Here is a 17,843-nt window from a genome sequence, read left to right as displayed (position 1 = left end):
ATTTGTAGCTGAAACTTTCCAAAAAAATTCAGGCTTAGGCAGACACCTGGCATGTAGAATGTCAGCCCAAACATTTTAAGTTTGGCAAAGTTGTAAGCAGCTGAAAGCAAGTTCTTATCGTGGAAACAGTTGGGCAATCTAAACTAGAGGTATCGCTACCTGCGCTGCCTATAAAAATAAGCGGTCATATTAAATCAGATAACGTTGGGAATTGAGAGAAGCAAACTGAAGAGCTTGCAATTATGGGCCTGATTCATCACTATGTTAATCCATTTTTGCACTGGTGTAACCCAACATAAAACTGGAGTAATATAGTGGAGAATCAGGCCCTGTATCAGCACCTCTTATGCTGCGAATGTGACGTCCATTTGGATAATTAATTTGACCTTTGTATGCCTTATTAGATATTGGGTTCTTCTGGGTTCCTAACTAGCAGTTGGTGCCAAGGGCCCTTTGCTCCAGCTGGCATAAAGAGTGCAGCTTCTTTTGACAGAGGTGGAACCTTGCTACAATTATCCAGACCTTTGTCACCCAAATTTAATTTATTTTAATGCACTCTATATGGGGCTAGTGTATAGTGGGGCTGCCTGCTAATTAAGCATTATGCCACACACAGAGCACTTCACACTGGTGCTTTCAATGGAGGTACATGTGTTTCCACCAGCTAGGAATCTGTCCCAGTTTCTCCTGCTTTTGCATTCACATAGCCCAGTATCTCTACTTTTCATTATTTCCCAAATTTTACTGCCATTTTACTGTTTTGCCCATCAGACCCAGCAAAGCACGCTTGGCAATCATTCTATCTAACCTCCTGTCCCCACCATCCATACTGTACATCATGGGGTGCAATTAAAAACATGTACATTGGGCTTCCTTACGTTATCCTGAACTAAGTATCTCCATTGCCATTCCTCTGGACAGTAATTGTTGGGGGGGAATGAAAATCAAAGTCACATGTTCCCTTTATATTCATGAGACAAAGGAGCAATGGCAAGACAGTTTGCTTGTGATGTGAATACATTAGGATTATTAGGAAGGCCATTAAATTTAATTCTGGAGAAGTTTACAACACAAAGATGGTTCCCTTGATTTGGTTCGCTGACCTTAGTCTCTATTCTTAGCATAACAGGCAGCTCAGACTAACACAGTGGTCTCCAACCTTGTCTGATTGGATCCTCCCCTTTGTGACAGGTTGGCACCCAAGCCCCAGCCAGACCTACCCATATCCCACCAATCCCACATGCTCTGCTCTGATGAAGTTGCTGTATGTCATTTATTTTTTCCTCCATTCCCTCTTGACTTTTTCGGTATGTTCTCCTTTTACTTCCTGTCCCATGTTTTCTCTTCTGCTTAAAATTTGACTGTACTTTCTTCTACCAGTCTGGCTGTGCTGAGGGCCAGCCCTAGTCCAAATGGCGCCCCAACCCCCATTTGTTAAAACTTTTGAATACCTTATTTTTTATTGCATTTGTAACCTATTTCACAACTTTGATGCATGATTTATCCCTATCATATAAGACGATAAATTAGCATGCTAGGATTTGTAAATCTGTATTTATTCATGCCATATATAATATGGAGATATACCTATCTCATAGAACTGGAAGGGACCCTGAAAGGTTGAGTCTAGCCCCCTGCCTTCACTAGCAGGACCAGGTACTGATTTTGCCCCAGATCCCTAAGTGGCCCCCCTTAAGGATTGAGCTTACAACCCTGGGTTTAGTAGACTAATGATCAAACCACTGAGCTATCCCTCTAAACAAATACAGAATGCCTGAACCATGTTACTTCAAACATTCTATTTTCCCTTTTGTCGCTAACAACATAAATAGCACCCCAAGTCCAGCACTCCCCAAGCCTGGCACCCCAAGCGGTTGCCTAAGTCGCCTGCCCCTAAATCTAGCCCTGGCTGTGCTAATCCACCAAGAAGTAAACTGCGAGGTCACATAATACTGTACGCCATACCCAAACATTGGGCCCTATTCTGCAAATGCTTACTTGTGTGAGTAGTAGTATTAGCCCAGATCCTCAGGTCTGGCCAAGCTATGCTTCGCACAGACACTGGGGCACCAGGCTGCTTGCTTCTTACACCCTCTGCATGACCCCTTTATACACCTTTGCTGAAATTTACCCCCCTCCCCCATGATATAGGGACCCAGCACAAAGCTCTCCAGACCCTTATATGCAATAGAAAAAGCCTCCACATCCTCTGGGGTAGAAGGCTGGAAGGGGAGGAGGCACAAGCAGGCCATGGGAGGGCCAGTGTGATCTATGTTTACATGGATCCATTGGCCCCAACACTCCATGGGATTGGTGTAGAAGGATTGTTATGGATGCTACTCCAGTATAGCTGAGGGAGGTGGGGCAGGGTAACAAGGACCCACTCACTGGATCTGAATTAGGATGGTAAAATTCTTCTCCCCAGCTGCCCTATGTTCCCCCATGGGAGAACCTACTTATTGTGGTTTTCTGTGGATGGAGTAGATTTGACCATCCCCATTAATATTCTGTCAAGCACCTCTCAGAGAACAGTTCCCATGATAAACCCCATATGAGTGTAGCCAACAGCTTGTAATATTTTTCAAACTACTGAATAATGTACTGTTAATTACACAGGCAGCAGGACCTGTAATCAGTGGGAAGAAAAGTCTCACCTCAAATGTGGGAGAGCTCTTCTAGGGTTTTTTTAGCTCAGGTATTTTTTACTGTATCAGTTGTCTCTACTCAGTAGGATGGACCCATTAATTTACCCAAATATATATCAAAGAAAGGGTTAGACTGGTGTGAGGTAACCTCAAGAACCCTCACAGGCAGAGATCAAAGCAGCTGGAAATGTTGCAACTAAAAGACCAAAGCTGTTGCCTCTTTGGAATGGAGAAGAATCTAATGGGGCTGGAGGTAGCATCTATAAAGTTCATAGTTGTGGGGGGAGAGGATGGTTTATTTAATTGCTTCTCAGTGACATGTCTATCTTAGGTGTTTCTAGGATGCCCATCCCAGTAGTATCTGAGCTCCATCTCAGCTGTCTGGGAGCTAGTAACAGAAAACTGCTATTTGATCTCACTCCTTCTCCTTTATCTAATCTCATCTATCAATAGCATGCACAGCAGCATGGTATCTGAGCGCCTCACAGAAATTACACAAAGTCAACAACCTTCCTTGGAATCTTCTTTCTGTGTTGAAATAAAAGTTAGGGTTTAAAGAAAAAGGAAATCCAAATGGGTACTTTGTGATTCACCTAGACCCACCCCTGCAGCTGGCCAGATGGTGGAGGGCATATCCTGTATGCAGAAAAGGAACACTGTTTTATGTGCAAGAGTTCTAATGCTAATATAATAATAATTCATTAATAACAATAATAGCATTTATATAGGGCTCAGCATGTTCAAAGCTCTGTGCAAATACTAATTAATCTTTACAGAACCCTTGTGGGACAGTGTGATGAGGTATACAAATTCCACACTGGCGAGCAAGGGGTTAAGGAACAGCTCTGGGCTTGGGAAGCCCCGCCCAGACGCACCTGCCAAACCTGCATAAGCAGAAGGCAGGGCTTTAAAAAGGGGAGAAAAGCTCAAAGTTGGGGTATGTGGGTGGAAGGGAGCAGATGGCTGCTCTGAAGTGAAAGTGCTGCCCAGAGCTCATCGCCTGAGACTTGACACCACAGACCTGTACCAACCTACATATGAGAGGCCCAGGACTGAGTGTGCAGGTCAGAGACTAGACTGAAGTGATTTACTCTGGAAGCTAAAGGAGGCTGGGACAGGAAGTGGTCTGGGGGGTGGCTGATTAGCACCCCAGTGTGCCAATTGGAGACACCCACACATTGGGCCCTGGACCAGAACCTAGTGGAGAGGGTAGCCTGGGCTCCCCTACCCATTCCAAGACATTACAACAACAAAGAGCCTTCACCTAGGCTGAGAGGCCAGCTGGAAAAGACTGACTGTTCAAGGGCCCAGTCCCCCAAATTCCTGCGCTATGCGGGGGACTGGAAACCCTTGGGGTTGACAAGTTGCCAGAAAGACTGGGAGCAGCCAAGTATATCTCCACCCTAGACCTCACAAAGGGATATTGGCAGATCCTCTGATGTCAGAGTCTCAGGAGAAGACTGTCTTCTCCACCCCATTAGGTCGGTGCCAATTCTGAACTATGCCATTCAGCCTCTATGGGCAGCAGCCACTTTCCCGAAAGTCATGGACCAAGTGCTGCAGCCACATGGCCAATATGTGGCAACATACATAGATGACATAGTGATTTACAGTCGTAATTGGGATGACCATGTGTGACATGTCATGTCCACCCTACAAGCCCTTGAGAGTGCAGGACTCATGGTGAACTTGATCAAGTGTAGAATGGCGAACTGGGAAGTCACATACCTTGGCTACACCGTGAGGTGGGGCAGATTACGAGCACTAATTGGCAAAGTTCAGGCCTTATAACTTTCCCCATCCTGACAACCAGAAAACAGGTATGGAGTTTTTTGGGTCTAGTGCGCTATTATAGATGATTCATAGCAGATTCTGACACTATCGCAGTGCCCCACACAGATCTTGTGAAGGTACTAGTCCCAAAAAGATCATTTGGTTGGAAGAATGCAACAGGGCATTCAGGACTCTAAAGAACCATGTGTGTCAGGACCTGGTACTTTTTCACCCAGACTTTGAAAAAAAGTTTGTTGCAAACTGATGCCTCTGCAGGAGGACTTGGAGCAATCCCTTCCCAGGAAGTTGAGGGAGAGGAGCAACTTGTCCTCTATATATGCAGGAAACTGTTCCCCTGGGAGATGGCCTATTCGGTCATGGAAAAAGAAGCTTTGGCTGTGAAATGGGCTATAGATATTATTTAGTGGGAAACCGCTTCTCATTAGTGTTGGCTGAACAACATGAAGGACATCAACCTCTGGATTATGCAATAGTACCTTTCATTACAACTGTATAGTTTTCAGGTACTTCACCATGCTGGGAGGACCCACCAAAATACAGATTTATTTTCCCACAAGGGTGGGGATGCAGGGCCGGAGAACAAGATGCCATGTCCTGTTTTGAGGGGGTGGGTATGTGATGGGGTATACAAATCCCACATTGGAGAGCAAGGGGTTAAGAAACAGCTCTGGGCTCGGGCAGCCCCTCTCAGACACATCTGTCAAGCCTGCACAAGCTGGAGGCAGGGCTTTAAAAGGGGGAGAAAAGCTCAAAGGGGGTGGGGGGTGGAATGGAGCAGACAGCTTCTCTAAGGGGAAAGTGCTCCCAGGAGCTGATTGCCTGAGACTTGACACCACAGACCTGTACCAACTTACAAAGGAGAGGCCGGGGACTGAGTATGCAGATCAGAGACTAGACTGAAGTGATTTACTCTGGGAAGCTAAAAGAGGAAGTGGTCCAGGGGAGCGGCTGCTTAGCACTCCAGTGTGCTGATTGGAGCCACCCACCCATTGGGCCCTGGACTGTAGGCCAGTGGAGAGGGTAGTCCAGGCTCCCCTACCCACGCCAAGAGGACGTTACGGTGACAAAGAGCCTTTACCTAGGGTGAGAGGCCAGCCAGAAAAGACTAACTGTTCGAGAGCCCAGTCCCCCAAATACCTGTGCTAAAGGGGAGGACTGGAAACCCTTTAGGTGAGGCACTGAAGGACAGGACTGTGTTTCCATAGGGAGATGACCTACCAACCCCTGCATGATCACTAGGCAGCACTGTCTGTGGCTGTGCACCCCCTACAGGCAGGTAGGTAAATATCATCCCTATTGAACAGATGGAGTAACTGAACTACGGGTGAAATGACTTCCCAAAGTCCTTAACTAGTCAGTAGCAGAGCCAGGACCCCAGTCCTTGGGCTTGGATGAGCTGTTGTCAGTACAGGCCCTGAGGGGAGAAGGCAAGGTGGTTTTATGCTATCTTGGCACTTCCTCAATCCCCAAGGTTGCCACAGGGACCAGTTTGGCCCCCCACGTAAGTTAGAGATGCCTCAATGTTACTCTGATGGCCATGTGTAACAGCCCCCAAGGGGTTGTTGTGGCAGCTGTGAATCACCAGAGAGGAGAGCACTCCCCATGCATCCTCTAGACCAGCAACTGTGAGGGTGGTGGCGGCCTAGAGCCAGGGAAATCTCCAACTGCCTGCTTAAGCTAACTCCAAGACTGCTTTGTGTCACTGGATGGGCGCAAAGGAGCTGTCAGTGGGCTGAGGATCTTGTTCCAGGGCTTCCAGATACTGATGTGCATTGGGATGCCTGTTTGTTTCATCTCCTATTGCAGCTTCCTTAACCTGGTCTTCTTGTTGGACAAGGAAGGGGTCACTTGCCAGACAGGGTCCCACCATTTTCATGGTTCAGATTCATTTTAAGCTCTTCCATGCTAGTGCAGTGGCAGACCCCAATGTATTTAAGCCTCATAAGAAATAATAAAACCCTTGGCGTATACCCTTAGTATTCCCTTGAAGAGTGGTCAAAGGATTTGAAGAGGGGGTCTCATTGGCAGAAGCTTCTGTACAGCTTCATGTCCAGACTTCATATCACATAAACTTTAATATTTCTCTTTCTGAAATGGGTTGATCAATATTTCTGTGGTATTACTTACTTCATAACTTGTTGCAGCATCAGCCAAAGGTGCCTGGAGCCAGCACTACAATATCTCAAGTCAGGCTAAACTAACAGTGCCTGCAATTAATAGGGGATCATGTGCCCAAGTCCTATAAATAAATGAAAGGGACAGAGTCATCCTTCGGAGGCTCGTCACCTTTTAGGCACTCATGCATACCTTAGACGCACTGGGCCATCACGACAGCTCAGGAACAAAATGAGCAATTAATTAAACAAATGTACGGTAACAGAGGTAATGGAGTAACTATCTACACAGTGGGAAAGTTTCCCAGAGCCACGTCATCTGACTAGAGAAGGCTGGAAGAGGAAAGGAAAGAGTAAAAAAGAAAAGAGATTCTAATGAGTTGAGAAGAGACCAATAGAGTTATGTCTCAAACATAGGAGGGCCTGATTTTGACCTCACTTACATCAGTAAGCAGCTGGGGATACTGTTTTGGGTTCTACTACATAGATCACTGGTCAGTTTTTGGCTGACTTGACGGCAGTTGTATTGGTGACCTGAACTCTGTACCTCAGCGGCAGTATCTTCATGCCAAACAAATCCTGCTATTTAGCATGATGTGCTTTAGTTCAGCCACAAGTTATTGGTCTAGAGACAGGAATCACTGGGAGAAATTCCCTGGCCCATGTTATGCAGGAGGTCAGATTATGATCATAATAGGCCCTTCTGGCCCTAAAAACTACAAATCTGTGCATTTTATACTGGTGTAGCTCCATTGACTTCAGTGGAATTGCTGCTGAGTTGCACCAGATTGAGATCAGAATCAGGCCCCATAACTTCAGCCGTGCAGCCCAGGTCTAAAGTACTGAGGTGTATGTGTGAAGAAATGACAGCTGAACCCCTTTCCACGTTGCTTTCAGGGACATGGATTAACAACACTTTAGCTTGCAAGAAAATACCCAAGGCCTCTTGCAACACTTGGGCCTTTCCCACAGTGGGAAATTGGCAGTGTTTGGAAACAGGTTTCAACAACTGATTTTTGAAAATGGTCAGTCCCTGGATTGATGATGCAGGCAGGGCTCAGTAAGCAAGAGAATCATCTCTATTTATTACTGGCAGAGGATACAAAGGCAGTTCCCCACCTGCTGCTGGTAGTACTGCTGTACCAGCAATTCCTCTTTCTGCACGTGCAGGAAACACATACCCCTGCAAACATCCTCTCAGAGGTACTTCCCTCCGCCAGCAGGGAGGTGCCACACCTTTAGGGGGCCAAGAAACAGCTGCTCCCCCAACCAGCACAGCAATTCCATTACAATAATAAGGCCCCCATCCACCCCAGAGTACTGCAGAGCTCTATTTCATAGTTGCATAGCATGGGTATCTCTCATATTTTAATCTGCGTGTAGCAGGATGCAGGCATTTCCAATGTCATGTCAGCTAGCCCTGCTCAAGGTATGTTCAGATGTTCAGGGGATGTAAGAGGAGATTACAGGATTCTCATGTCTCCTGTGCCATCTCTGTCTCAGAATTCCTGACATCCTTTCCTCAGAGGGAAGCTTTCTGGCTGCCCTTGGCATCACCAATCAATCGCTTTGTGAGGTTGTGTTTAGGCCTTGGACTGGTGCCTGGTTTTCAAATCCCATATACTTGTTGTGCTACTAAGGGGTGCCTCCCCTGACCTTGGCATCTCTGTTCCACAGTGGACTGAGACTACAGAGCTTTGGGCCAGCAACTTCTCCATTACCTCTCAGATAACAGTCAGTTCTTCCGATCAGATGCAGTCTCCAGAACTCCCCGATAAGACGGTGTGCATTCCAGATTCCACTTCAATTATTCACACTGGGATTGTACTGCAGTATCTTTCTCTCAGATAGTTTCTCTCTCACTTCTCTTTTAAATAAGACCTGGTCTAACCACAGAGAAAGGTTTCCAGGACTGACATGTATTTACTCTAAGTAGGACTCTGTTTCCTACCCTTTTTCAAAAATACCTCCTGGAACTGTAAGGGATCAGAGACAATTCCTATAACATTCCTAAGGATGGTTTTGGTAAGAACAGCAAGAGAAGAGACTTGCTCCATTTCACAGTATTTAGCAGTTAAATGGGAGTAAATCTTCAACTCTCTATAACCCCAACCTTTGGGGACATTAGGCTCCAGATCTGAGCTTTGAGGCTTGGGCCCAGTTCTACATTTAAAATAATAGTATAAAATCCTATGTCCATAGAGCTTTGTTTTAGATATGAAGGATTAATCTTCATTTACCTGAAGGTTCCTAACAGAACTATTCAAAGTTCTTTTTCAGCACCCTGAGGATTACTTCTGAACCAATATAAAAGTGTCACACTCACGCTCACACAGAATGAGCAAACATTCCCCTGACCAGGGAGGATCCATAACTCATATAGCTGATTATAAGCCAGAAGTAGCAGATTCCCCAAACCTAGGCTCTGAGTAACACTGATGGCAGACAGAATTGGGGGTTTCTGAATGTATGAATAATCAGATGAGGACTCCTCCTTGACTACTAGATATTGAAGGTCATAAGGATATATTAAAGAGTCAAGGTGGGTGAAGTAATATATTTTATTGGACCAACTTGATCCAAGATATTACCTCACCCACCTTGTCTCTCTAATATCCTAGGACCAACATGGCTAAACAACACTGCATATAAGGATATATGACATTCAAAAGCAGGTTTTCCATGGACTCCCTGTAAATTCTCAGATTTGACCTACAGTGTTCTTAGTTAGCTAACGTGACACTGAATGCAATTTGTCCAGGTCTATATTGATCATTCACTCATGGGCATCATCATGTCAGCTCATCTGATTCTTCACAATTGCATCCAAACACTAAAAGTTTGTAATGCAGACACACCCCTAGCCCTTTCAGCTGTGCAAGACTAATGGGTAGAAACTTTACTCCTGGGGGCATTCTGCACCAAAAAATTAAAAATTCTGCACACAATGTTTTAAAGTTCTATAAAATTCTGCAAATTTAATTTGTCAAAATAACACTACATAATCAAGTCAGTTTCAATTATTTTGGTAATTTATTTCAAAATACCTGTCAGCAAATATGTCTGTAACAATACACACACACAAAATTTCCCCCAGTAGTAGAGAGTTCAAGAAACCCCTATGACAACCCAGTTCCTGTTTCTCTGCCCCCTTTTCCACCCAGAGTCCAGCTGGAGGGCCAGACACCCACAACCCCTCCCCCCCAGAGCCCACCTGTGGAGGCCCCCCAGCCAATATACCTGCACCCCCCTCTGCCCAGAACCCAGCTGCGGGGCCCCCCTTGAACAGACACCCCTCCCCCCATCCCAGGTTTGCACGGACTTTCCTGCGTGTCACCCTCTCCTTCCCTCAGGGCATGCTGGGAACTGCAGCTGCCGGAAACCCTGTAGTTCTTTCTCCCTCCCTGCAGCAGTGTATTCTATGTGCGAGCTGGGCTCTGCTGAGTCCAGTGGCCCCTCGTGGCGGCTATCAGCAGTGCAGCTCATTTCTGTCGGGGGGGAAAGGAAATTCTGCACGCACAATGTTAATTTCTGCTAAATTCTGCATTGCGCAGTGGCGCAGAATTCCCCCAGGACTAAAACTTGCTTTTGTCAGTGAAGTAAGTCTCTCATGCAAACTGGGATCATATTCTGTACACTAAGAAGGTGTATTTCTACACATAAAAGCTCCAAGTAGAACAGGGATCACTGAGAGAATTGATTTGATGGAATGTCCAGTTCTATTCTAGATGAAGTCTGTTGTTGAAGGAGAACAGCAGTGGGACCAAGGATCCACTTCAGATCAAATCACAGATGTCAATAAGAGGACAGGATTGTGGGAGCAGCTTGTGAGGTACAGAGAGGGTAGATTGAAGCATATGGTGCAGTGTGCTTGAATCCCAGCAGCACACATCTGCTTCACAGATCTGGCACAGCCTTAGACCTCCAACCAAAGTTTGTTTTAGCTCCCATGAGAGTACATTAGAAAAGAGTCCAATAAAAGTAGAGTTCACTTCAAAACTGTGTATAGACAATGATATTGGAATAGCATGAGGAGCAGCAGGAATTTTCCTGTATTTGGAACAGAAGTTCTTACTAACTCAGTCTTCCCAGACTAAGTTAAGATCAACCCTCATATACACCTCCTGCCTAGCATTACTTGAACGTGCCCAATAACTGAAGGAATGTTGCATTTGATAGAAGCCTGGGATTTTTAGAGCAACTCTTTCTAAATCTCCAGCCTTTCAAAGTCTGTGCACCCAGCCCACCCTGCCTGCTTTGGACATAAGAATAAAAAACAAAACATTTTATAACACTCATGACTCATGTCTTGCTCACCCAACTGATCACACAGTCTGATTGTTTCTGCCACCCTACCCACATATTTGTCATGGGATGCATAAACAGGGGAATCTCGAGTAGTAGAGAGATTATTTTACTTCTATATTTGGCACTGGTGTGATTGTTTCTGGAATACTGTGTCCAGGACTGGTGCCCACAATTCAAGAAGGATGTTGATAAATCAGAGAGAGTTCAGAGAAGAGCCACAAGACTGATTAAAGGATTAGAAAACATGCCTTGCACTGAGAGACTCAAGGAGCTCAATCTATTTAGTTTAACAAAGAGAAGATCAAGAGGTGACTTGATCACAGTCTATAAGTACCTACATGGGGAACAAATATTTAATAATGGACTCTTCAATCTAGCAGAAAAAGATATAAAATACTCCATGGCTGGAAGTTGAAGCTAGATAAATTCAGATTAGAAATAAGGTATAAATATTTAACAGTGAGAGTAATTAATCACTGGAACAATTTACCATGGGTCATGGTGGATTCCCCATCACTGACCATTTTAAAATCAAGATTGAATGTTTTTCTAAAGCTATGCTCTAGGAATTATTTTGGGGAAGTTCTATGGCCTGCGTTATACAGAAGGTCAGACACTAGATGATCACAATGGTCCCTTCTGGCCTTAGAATTTATGAATCTCTTCCTGTTGTTCTTGTTTCAATGTAGGGCCCATTTTCTCAGGGTACGTCTATACTTACTTCCTGGTCCGGATGTAAGCGATCGATCTTCTGGGATCGATCCCGGAAGTGCTTGCCGTCGACGCCGGTACTCCAGCTCAGCGAGAGGAGTACGCGGCATCGACGGGGGAGCCTTCCTGCAGCGTCTGGACCCGCGGTAAGTTCGGACTAAGGTACTTAGAATTCAGCTACGTTATTAACGTAGCTGAATTTGCGTACCTTAGTCCGAAGTGGGGGGTTAGTGTGGATCAGGCCTCAGACAGTTAAGTTTTACTGGGACTACATCTAGGAAAAACGGTATTGCCAACCCCAAGCATTCAATATGAATCTAGCCACAAAAAGTCATGAGACTGGTTTAAACAACATGAGATTTTAAAAAATAAATGTGGGGATCTTTTTATTTGCCTTTCGGTGTCTGCACCTATAGGGTTCATATTTTCAAGCTTGTCTCCACAACGGCTAGAAACTTACTGATTTTTTTTAATGACAGCTGAGCTTCTCACAGAATCACTTGACTCCAAGAGCTGGGCCTTTAAGAAAAACACCAACTATCATGAGACTTGTGTAACCCCCACACCTCCTGGATGTGGTGCTCTGTTCCCCGCTAGTAGCACTTAGACCACTTGAGATTAATGAATCTGCTACAGCTTTAGCTACTAGGCTTGTAACTTTTAGCTCATGCAGTAGAGCAGTGCTCTTCACTATTTTTGAAGTGGGGGCCACTTTGGCAAAAAACCTTCAATGTGAGAGCCATATCAACCCGACACAGATGGTTGAACCACATACCCGATACAGACGGTTGAACGCTCTAAGTTCTTTGTTGGTTGATATGGTAATATTACCGTTATTGGTAATATTGCTTGGGATGCAGGAGGGATTATGGGGTGTGGGCTCAGGGAGGGGGCTCAGGGCTGGGGCAGTGGCTTTGGGTGCAGGAGGGGGAATGGGGGGCTGGCTCTGGGAGGCTGCAGGTTGCGTGGTAGAAGAGCTATTCAGAACCTGCCCATTGAAGGAGCAACACTTACTTCAGGCAGCCCCGGCCCCACGCCGCTCCTGGAAGGGGCCAACACGCCCCTGCAGCCCCTGGGGGGGCACATGGCTCTGCACGCTGCCCCTCTCTGCAGGCACCACCCCCACAACTCCCATTGGCCACAGTTCCCCGTTCCCGACCAATGGGAGCTACGGGGGCAGTGCTTGCAGGCAGGAGCAGCGCGCAGAGACCTCTGCTTCCCCCCTTACCTCATGGGGGCATGCTGGCCGCTTTCAGGAGTGGCGGGGGCCAGGGTAGACAGGGAGCCTGCCTTAGTTGCAGCCCCACTGCACCGCCGGAGAGCGTGATCAACAGGGAGCTGCAGTTAGGGTCCATGGGAGCCACCACTGGCTTGTGGGCCTTCCAGTGAAGAACACTGCAGTAGAGGCTCATGCATTTAGCTGCAGAGCTCCTAGGTTCAATCCTGCCTGCCGACAACTGGGGTCTATTGGCATTACAAGTGGGGGCTCATCTGGGATATCAACTGGGAAGTCTCTGAAGCTTGGGACACGCTTCCTCAGCTAGGGGAAGTATGTAACCACACACCTCCTGGGTGTGATGCTCTGTCCCCCTCTAGTGGCACCTAGACCACTTCAGATTAATGAGTCTGCTACAGCCTTAGCTAACAGTCACATGACTTTTAGTTCACGCAGTAGAGGCTCATGCATTTAGCTCCAGAGGTCCCAGGTTCGATCCTGCCTGCTGATGACTGGGGTTTGTCAGCGTTACACTTGCAATAAAATCATGAGAGTTGACAACATTGTATAGCTGCTTACAAGGTTATATAGCCATTTACATCTGTACAAAGTGGGTATAAAATGCTACTGGATCAGAACAGTAGCCCACTTTGCATAGGTGTAACTAACAGAAGAGGATGAATGGTCCAGTGGCTAGGATGTTGGCCTCACATTTGGGAGACTTGGGTTCAAGTCACTCCTCTACCACAGACTTCCTGTGTAACCTCAGACAAATAACAGGTTTACCTCAGTTTCCCCTTCTGTAAACTGGGGATAATAGCACTTCCCTTCCACATAAGGAGTGTTGTGAGGATCAATACATTAAACATTGCAAGGGACTCAGATCCTACTGTAAGATGTGAAGACTCAGGGTTTGGCTAGATTAGGTGATCACAGACTCAATAGCTGACCATTTAAAGTTCCAGATAGTTCATCTAAACCGAAAATTGCCCATCATATTAAAAATGACTCCAGAAACCACAAAGTAAGAGGCACTTGTTTTTTTTAATGCAAAACAAAATCTCAGCTAGTAAAGTCTGCCAAACATTGGGAGCTTTCTGGAGCTCTGATGGGCTTCGTAATGGGTCGCCATGTGTGTCAGATGGTTATAACCATTATTGCTTCCGGGGCAGGGTCTACTTGTTGGGTCAGATTCAGTGTTTACTCACACTAATGTAAAGCCAGTGTAATGCAACCCCCATGCTCCAGGTTCCCTAAACCTCCAAATGCCAGAAGCTGAGACTGGATGACAGGGGATAGATCACTTGAAATTGCTCTGTTCTGTTCATTCCCTCTGAAGCACCTGGGACGGGCCACTGTCAGAGACAGGATACTGATCTAGATGGACCATTGGTCTGACCCGGTAAGGCCATTCTTATGTGCTTAACTCCTTTGAGTTCAGTGGAGTTACTCTTGATTTATACTAGTATAAGTGAAAGAGATTCAGGCCTAAGATTACCAGATAGCAAGTATGAAAATCCAATATCGGGACTGTCCCTATAAAATCAGGACATCTGGTCACCCTACTGGTCACCCTGCTCAGGCCCCTTCTTCTTCTAGAGAGTAAGGGAAATGGTTGGGACAGAATGTTAGAAAAAGCACAGATCAAAATGTAGCAAAATATCCAAGAAACATATGTTACAATGGATTTTAAGGAAAACTTGTTTGTCTTTTAAAAAAAAGGTGAACAGATCAACTGTTCTGAAATATTTTTCTATTATTGATTACAAAAGTAAAGTAGCTACAATAGCACTAACACCGTTATTGAGGTGTAGTGTAAAGCTGCATGGCTGATGCGAATTGGTGGGCTCTCAATTTACTTCTCTTCCCCTAAGAGTCAGTAATGATTGTGGGTTACAATTATATAATGAAGAAGGATATGGTGAGAAAAGATTTCAATAGTCAGTTCACATGGTTCAGTATGGCTTCAAAAGATACCAAATTTAATGAAGGCTTATAGGAAAAATGCCAGCAGACCTTGACAACCATAGGGCCTGATCCTGGGAAGTGCTGAATATTTCACTGAGCTCAGGGATATATTATAGCATTTCCTCTCCAAACAGTTCACTCTGTGTTCTCCAAGGGAAGGAAACCATAGAGCTTTGGTTTTGTAAATCTTTGTCAGCTGAGATTTTGCTTGCAAACCCAAACCCCAGAGTAATGTAGATCTAGGTCCTGTTTTCTAATCAAACCTCCAAAGTTTTCGCAGATTCACAAAATGATCCCAGTTTTGATTCACATGTAGAAATCAGCTTCCTCACTGTGACTACCAAAAAGGTGAGCCAACCCAGCCCTGACCTGCAAGCCTGTCTGATAAAAGGCCTGAATCAATCCTGCCTACCCAATTTTGAGGTGAAGTGGGCACTGGTCCTATTCTCTATGATACGGGCACACAGTTGTCTATATGCTGTACGACTGCGTAAATATTCTTAATGTGAGACTCTTAATGTGAGACTCTGAACGTGACCAGAATTCTGAGAGAAATCTTGGTTGTGAAGCTAAAAGGTGTTTTAATGCACCGTCTGTGTCCATGTCTCTCTAACTGGTTAGAATGAATCCTTGGTGCTGGCGCGTCTCACCAGTCACAGATAAGCTCTGGAGAAACAGCTCATGTGATTGACAGCTCATTAGAAACTGCAAGACCAGCGAAACCCAAACTACAGACCATCTCTTTCTCTCTCTCTCTCCCTCTCTTTCCCCCTCCCCCATCTGTCTAGTCTGGGAGTCGTGCTGGTCAGCACTGGCCTGAGTGGAACAAAGAACTCAGGAGACACAGGAGGAAAACAACATCAAATTTTAATAGCGTTCTAGAAAGGCTGGGTGTAATGGATCAGGGCCAAGGGCTCCCCCGCCCCTACTGCCTAGACGCTTGTATTTACTTACCATATATAGACATGCAGAGAGCATAGATCGTGCCATGCTGCACGTACACACGTGTGTACACACGTGAATACACAAAATCCTACCTTATATATTCTGGAAGGCACAGTGCTATATAAACCCACTTAAAAATAAAGAGTTATATACAATACAAGCATTGAGCAAATACAATGTTAAAAGAGGAGGCAGCGGTAACTTTGGATGAGGTCACACAATAGGCCAAATTCATCCCTGGTGTAAGGCAGGGGAGTTACACTAGGGGTGGATTTAGTTCAGTGTGTCTGTCTACAGCAGTGGTTCCCAAACTTTAACAACCTGTGAACCTCTTTCACGAAAATGTCAAGTCTCGCAAACCCCCTCCTAAAAATGAATATTTCCAGGGATTTTCTCCTTTACCTGAGTATAAATTATAAAAGCGGTGATCTTGGAAATACACAATTTGTTTTTATGACATGATTATTACACACTATTAATTATTAATTATTATTTATCATTGCAGTATTTTTATTACATTATGAAAACGGCAGCACTCTTCCAAGATCTCACTTTCGTAGCTTGTATCACTTTGAATAAGCCTGTTATAAGACAAGGTTCCTATGTTTCATCAAGGAGTATCAGATGTGAAACAGCAGGAAAGTATTTAAGAAGTCAACTCAAAGAGTTCCTCCTACACAAGCATTCAGGTCTTGAGCAGTCCAGGCAAACAACTCAGTTACAACAAAGCTTAAACTTGTTCTTAATAATAATTTTAAAAACAACACTAGCTGCCTATTTCATTTTAAAAACAGCAAAAAATATCCACCTCCCTTTCCATTTCTTATAAGGAGTCTTGAAGTTTAAATCTCCTCAGTGTGATAGATAGGCTTGCTTTGATCTGCTTAGCTCTTGGAAATCCAGGGGCACTGGGCTGCTGGCCCGGTGCTGCCCAGGATTTTTAGGGACAGCTCTGTCCGCCATTAGGGATTTCTTTCCCGAGAACCCCCTGTAACATTTCGCGAACCCCCAGGGGTTCACGAACCCCAGTTTGGGAATCACTGGTCTACAGTATATTATCAAAACTTGTTTATGCAAATCCTGTTTATGCATCATGAGATCATAATCCCCCATATTTAGAAGACTTCTACTAGTGATAAGCCTGACAAGTCCTGAACCCATTAACTAGAATGCCAGTTTCTTCACCTCCCTCAAGGATCATCCAAGGATCTCCCAGCTCACTCTAAGGCTCCTGCTCTTCAGGGAGAATGAAGCTCCCTCTGGAATATACCAACTCTAAAACTGAGTGAACAATTTGTAACATATAATGTGATGCATTATGCCATTTTTTCTATTTATGGGATGTCGTTTTGCAATGGCCTTAAATGGATTTGTTATTTGAAATTATTCAGTGGCATTTTCCACAATTTTCCTCTACTCCATAGTGTAGTACTTCAATTGCATTGCTTAGTTGTGATTGGTTCCCAAAGATACATGGTATGGCTTCTATTCTTGACTGGATGCGTGTAAACCATATACTGTAGTCAGGTTTCTGGTATAAATTCTCAGAGAAGAGGAAGTTGTAATCGACTCTCCATGAGTATTCAAATGTGTGAGCTTCATCTTCTGTGAGTTTTTGTGCTAGTAAAACTGAATCATACAACTATTAGCAGACAAGAATTAGATAAAGAAAGTAGACACAAATGGGCCACGAACACAGCCAAACTGAATTTGTTTAAAAATATTAGTGAATTATTTGCAGATTTTTTTTTTTTGCAAGATTCTCCCAGCTTTAGTCAACACAGTGAAAACTGAAAGAGAACTTCAAAATAGAGCATACAAGTTGAGGGGACTAGAGGATAAGTGCTGTAAGACTATTTAAGCTTAGAAAGGCTCTGACTCTAATGGAGTTTAGGTAGAATATTTGCACAAAGGCTACATAGAATTAATGGAGGTATTAGTCTGTGAAAGGGATGAAGTGAGAATGCATGTGTTATTGTGGCACTGCATTCATTGGTAAAATCTGTGACCGTGAGCCTGATTCTCCTTTCAGACTAGTGTAAATCAGGATTCACTGCAGTCAGTACAGTTACCCTACTATAAAACTGGGGTAAGTGAGAAGATTATCAGGCCCTTTATTCCAAATCTAGAAAAAATTACCTT

This window comes from Emys orbicularis, chromosome 4 (genome assembly GCF_028017835.1).
Source record: "Emys orbicularis isolate rEmyOrb1 chromosome 4, rEmyOrb1.hap1, whole genome shotgun sequence".
In the NCBI taxonomy this organism is placed as follows: Eukaryota; Metazoa; Chordata; order Testudines; family Emydidae; genus Emys; species Emys orbicularis.
The sequence above is the reverse complement of the archived record's forward strand: the minus strand, read 5'-3'. Positions refer to the sequence as shown.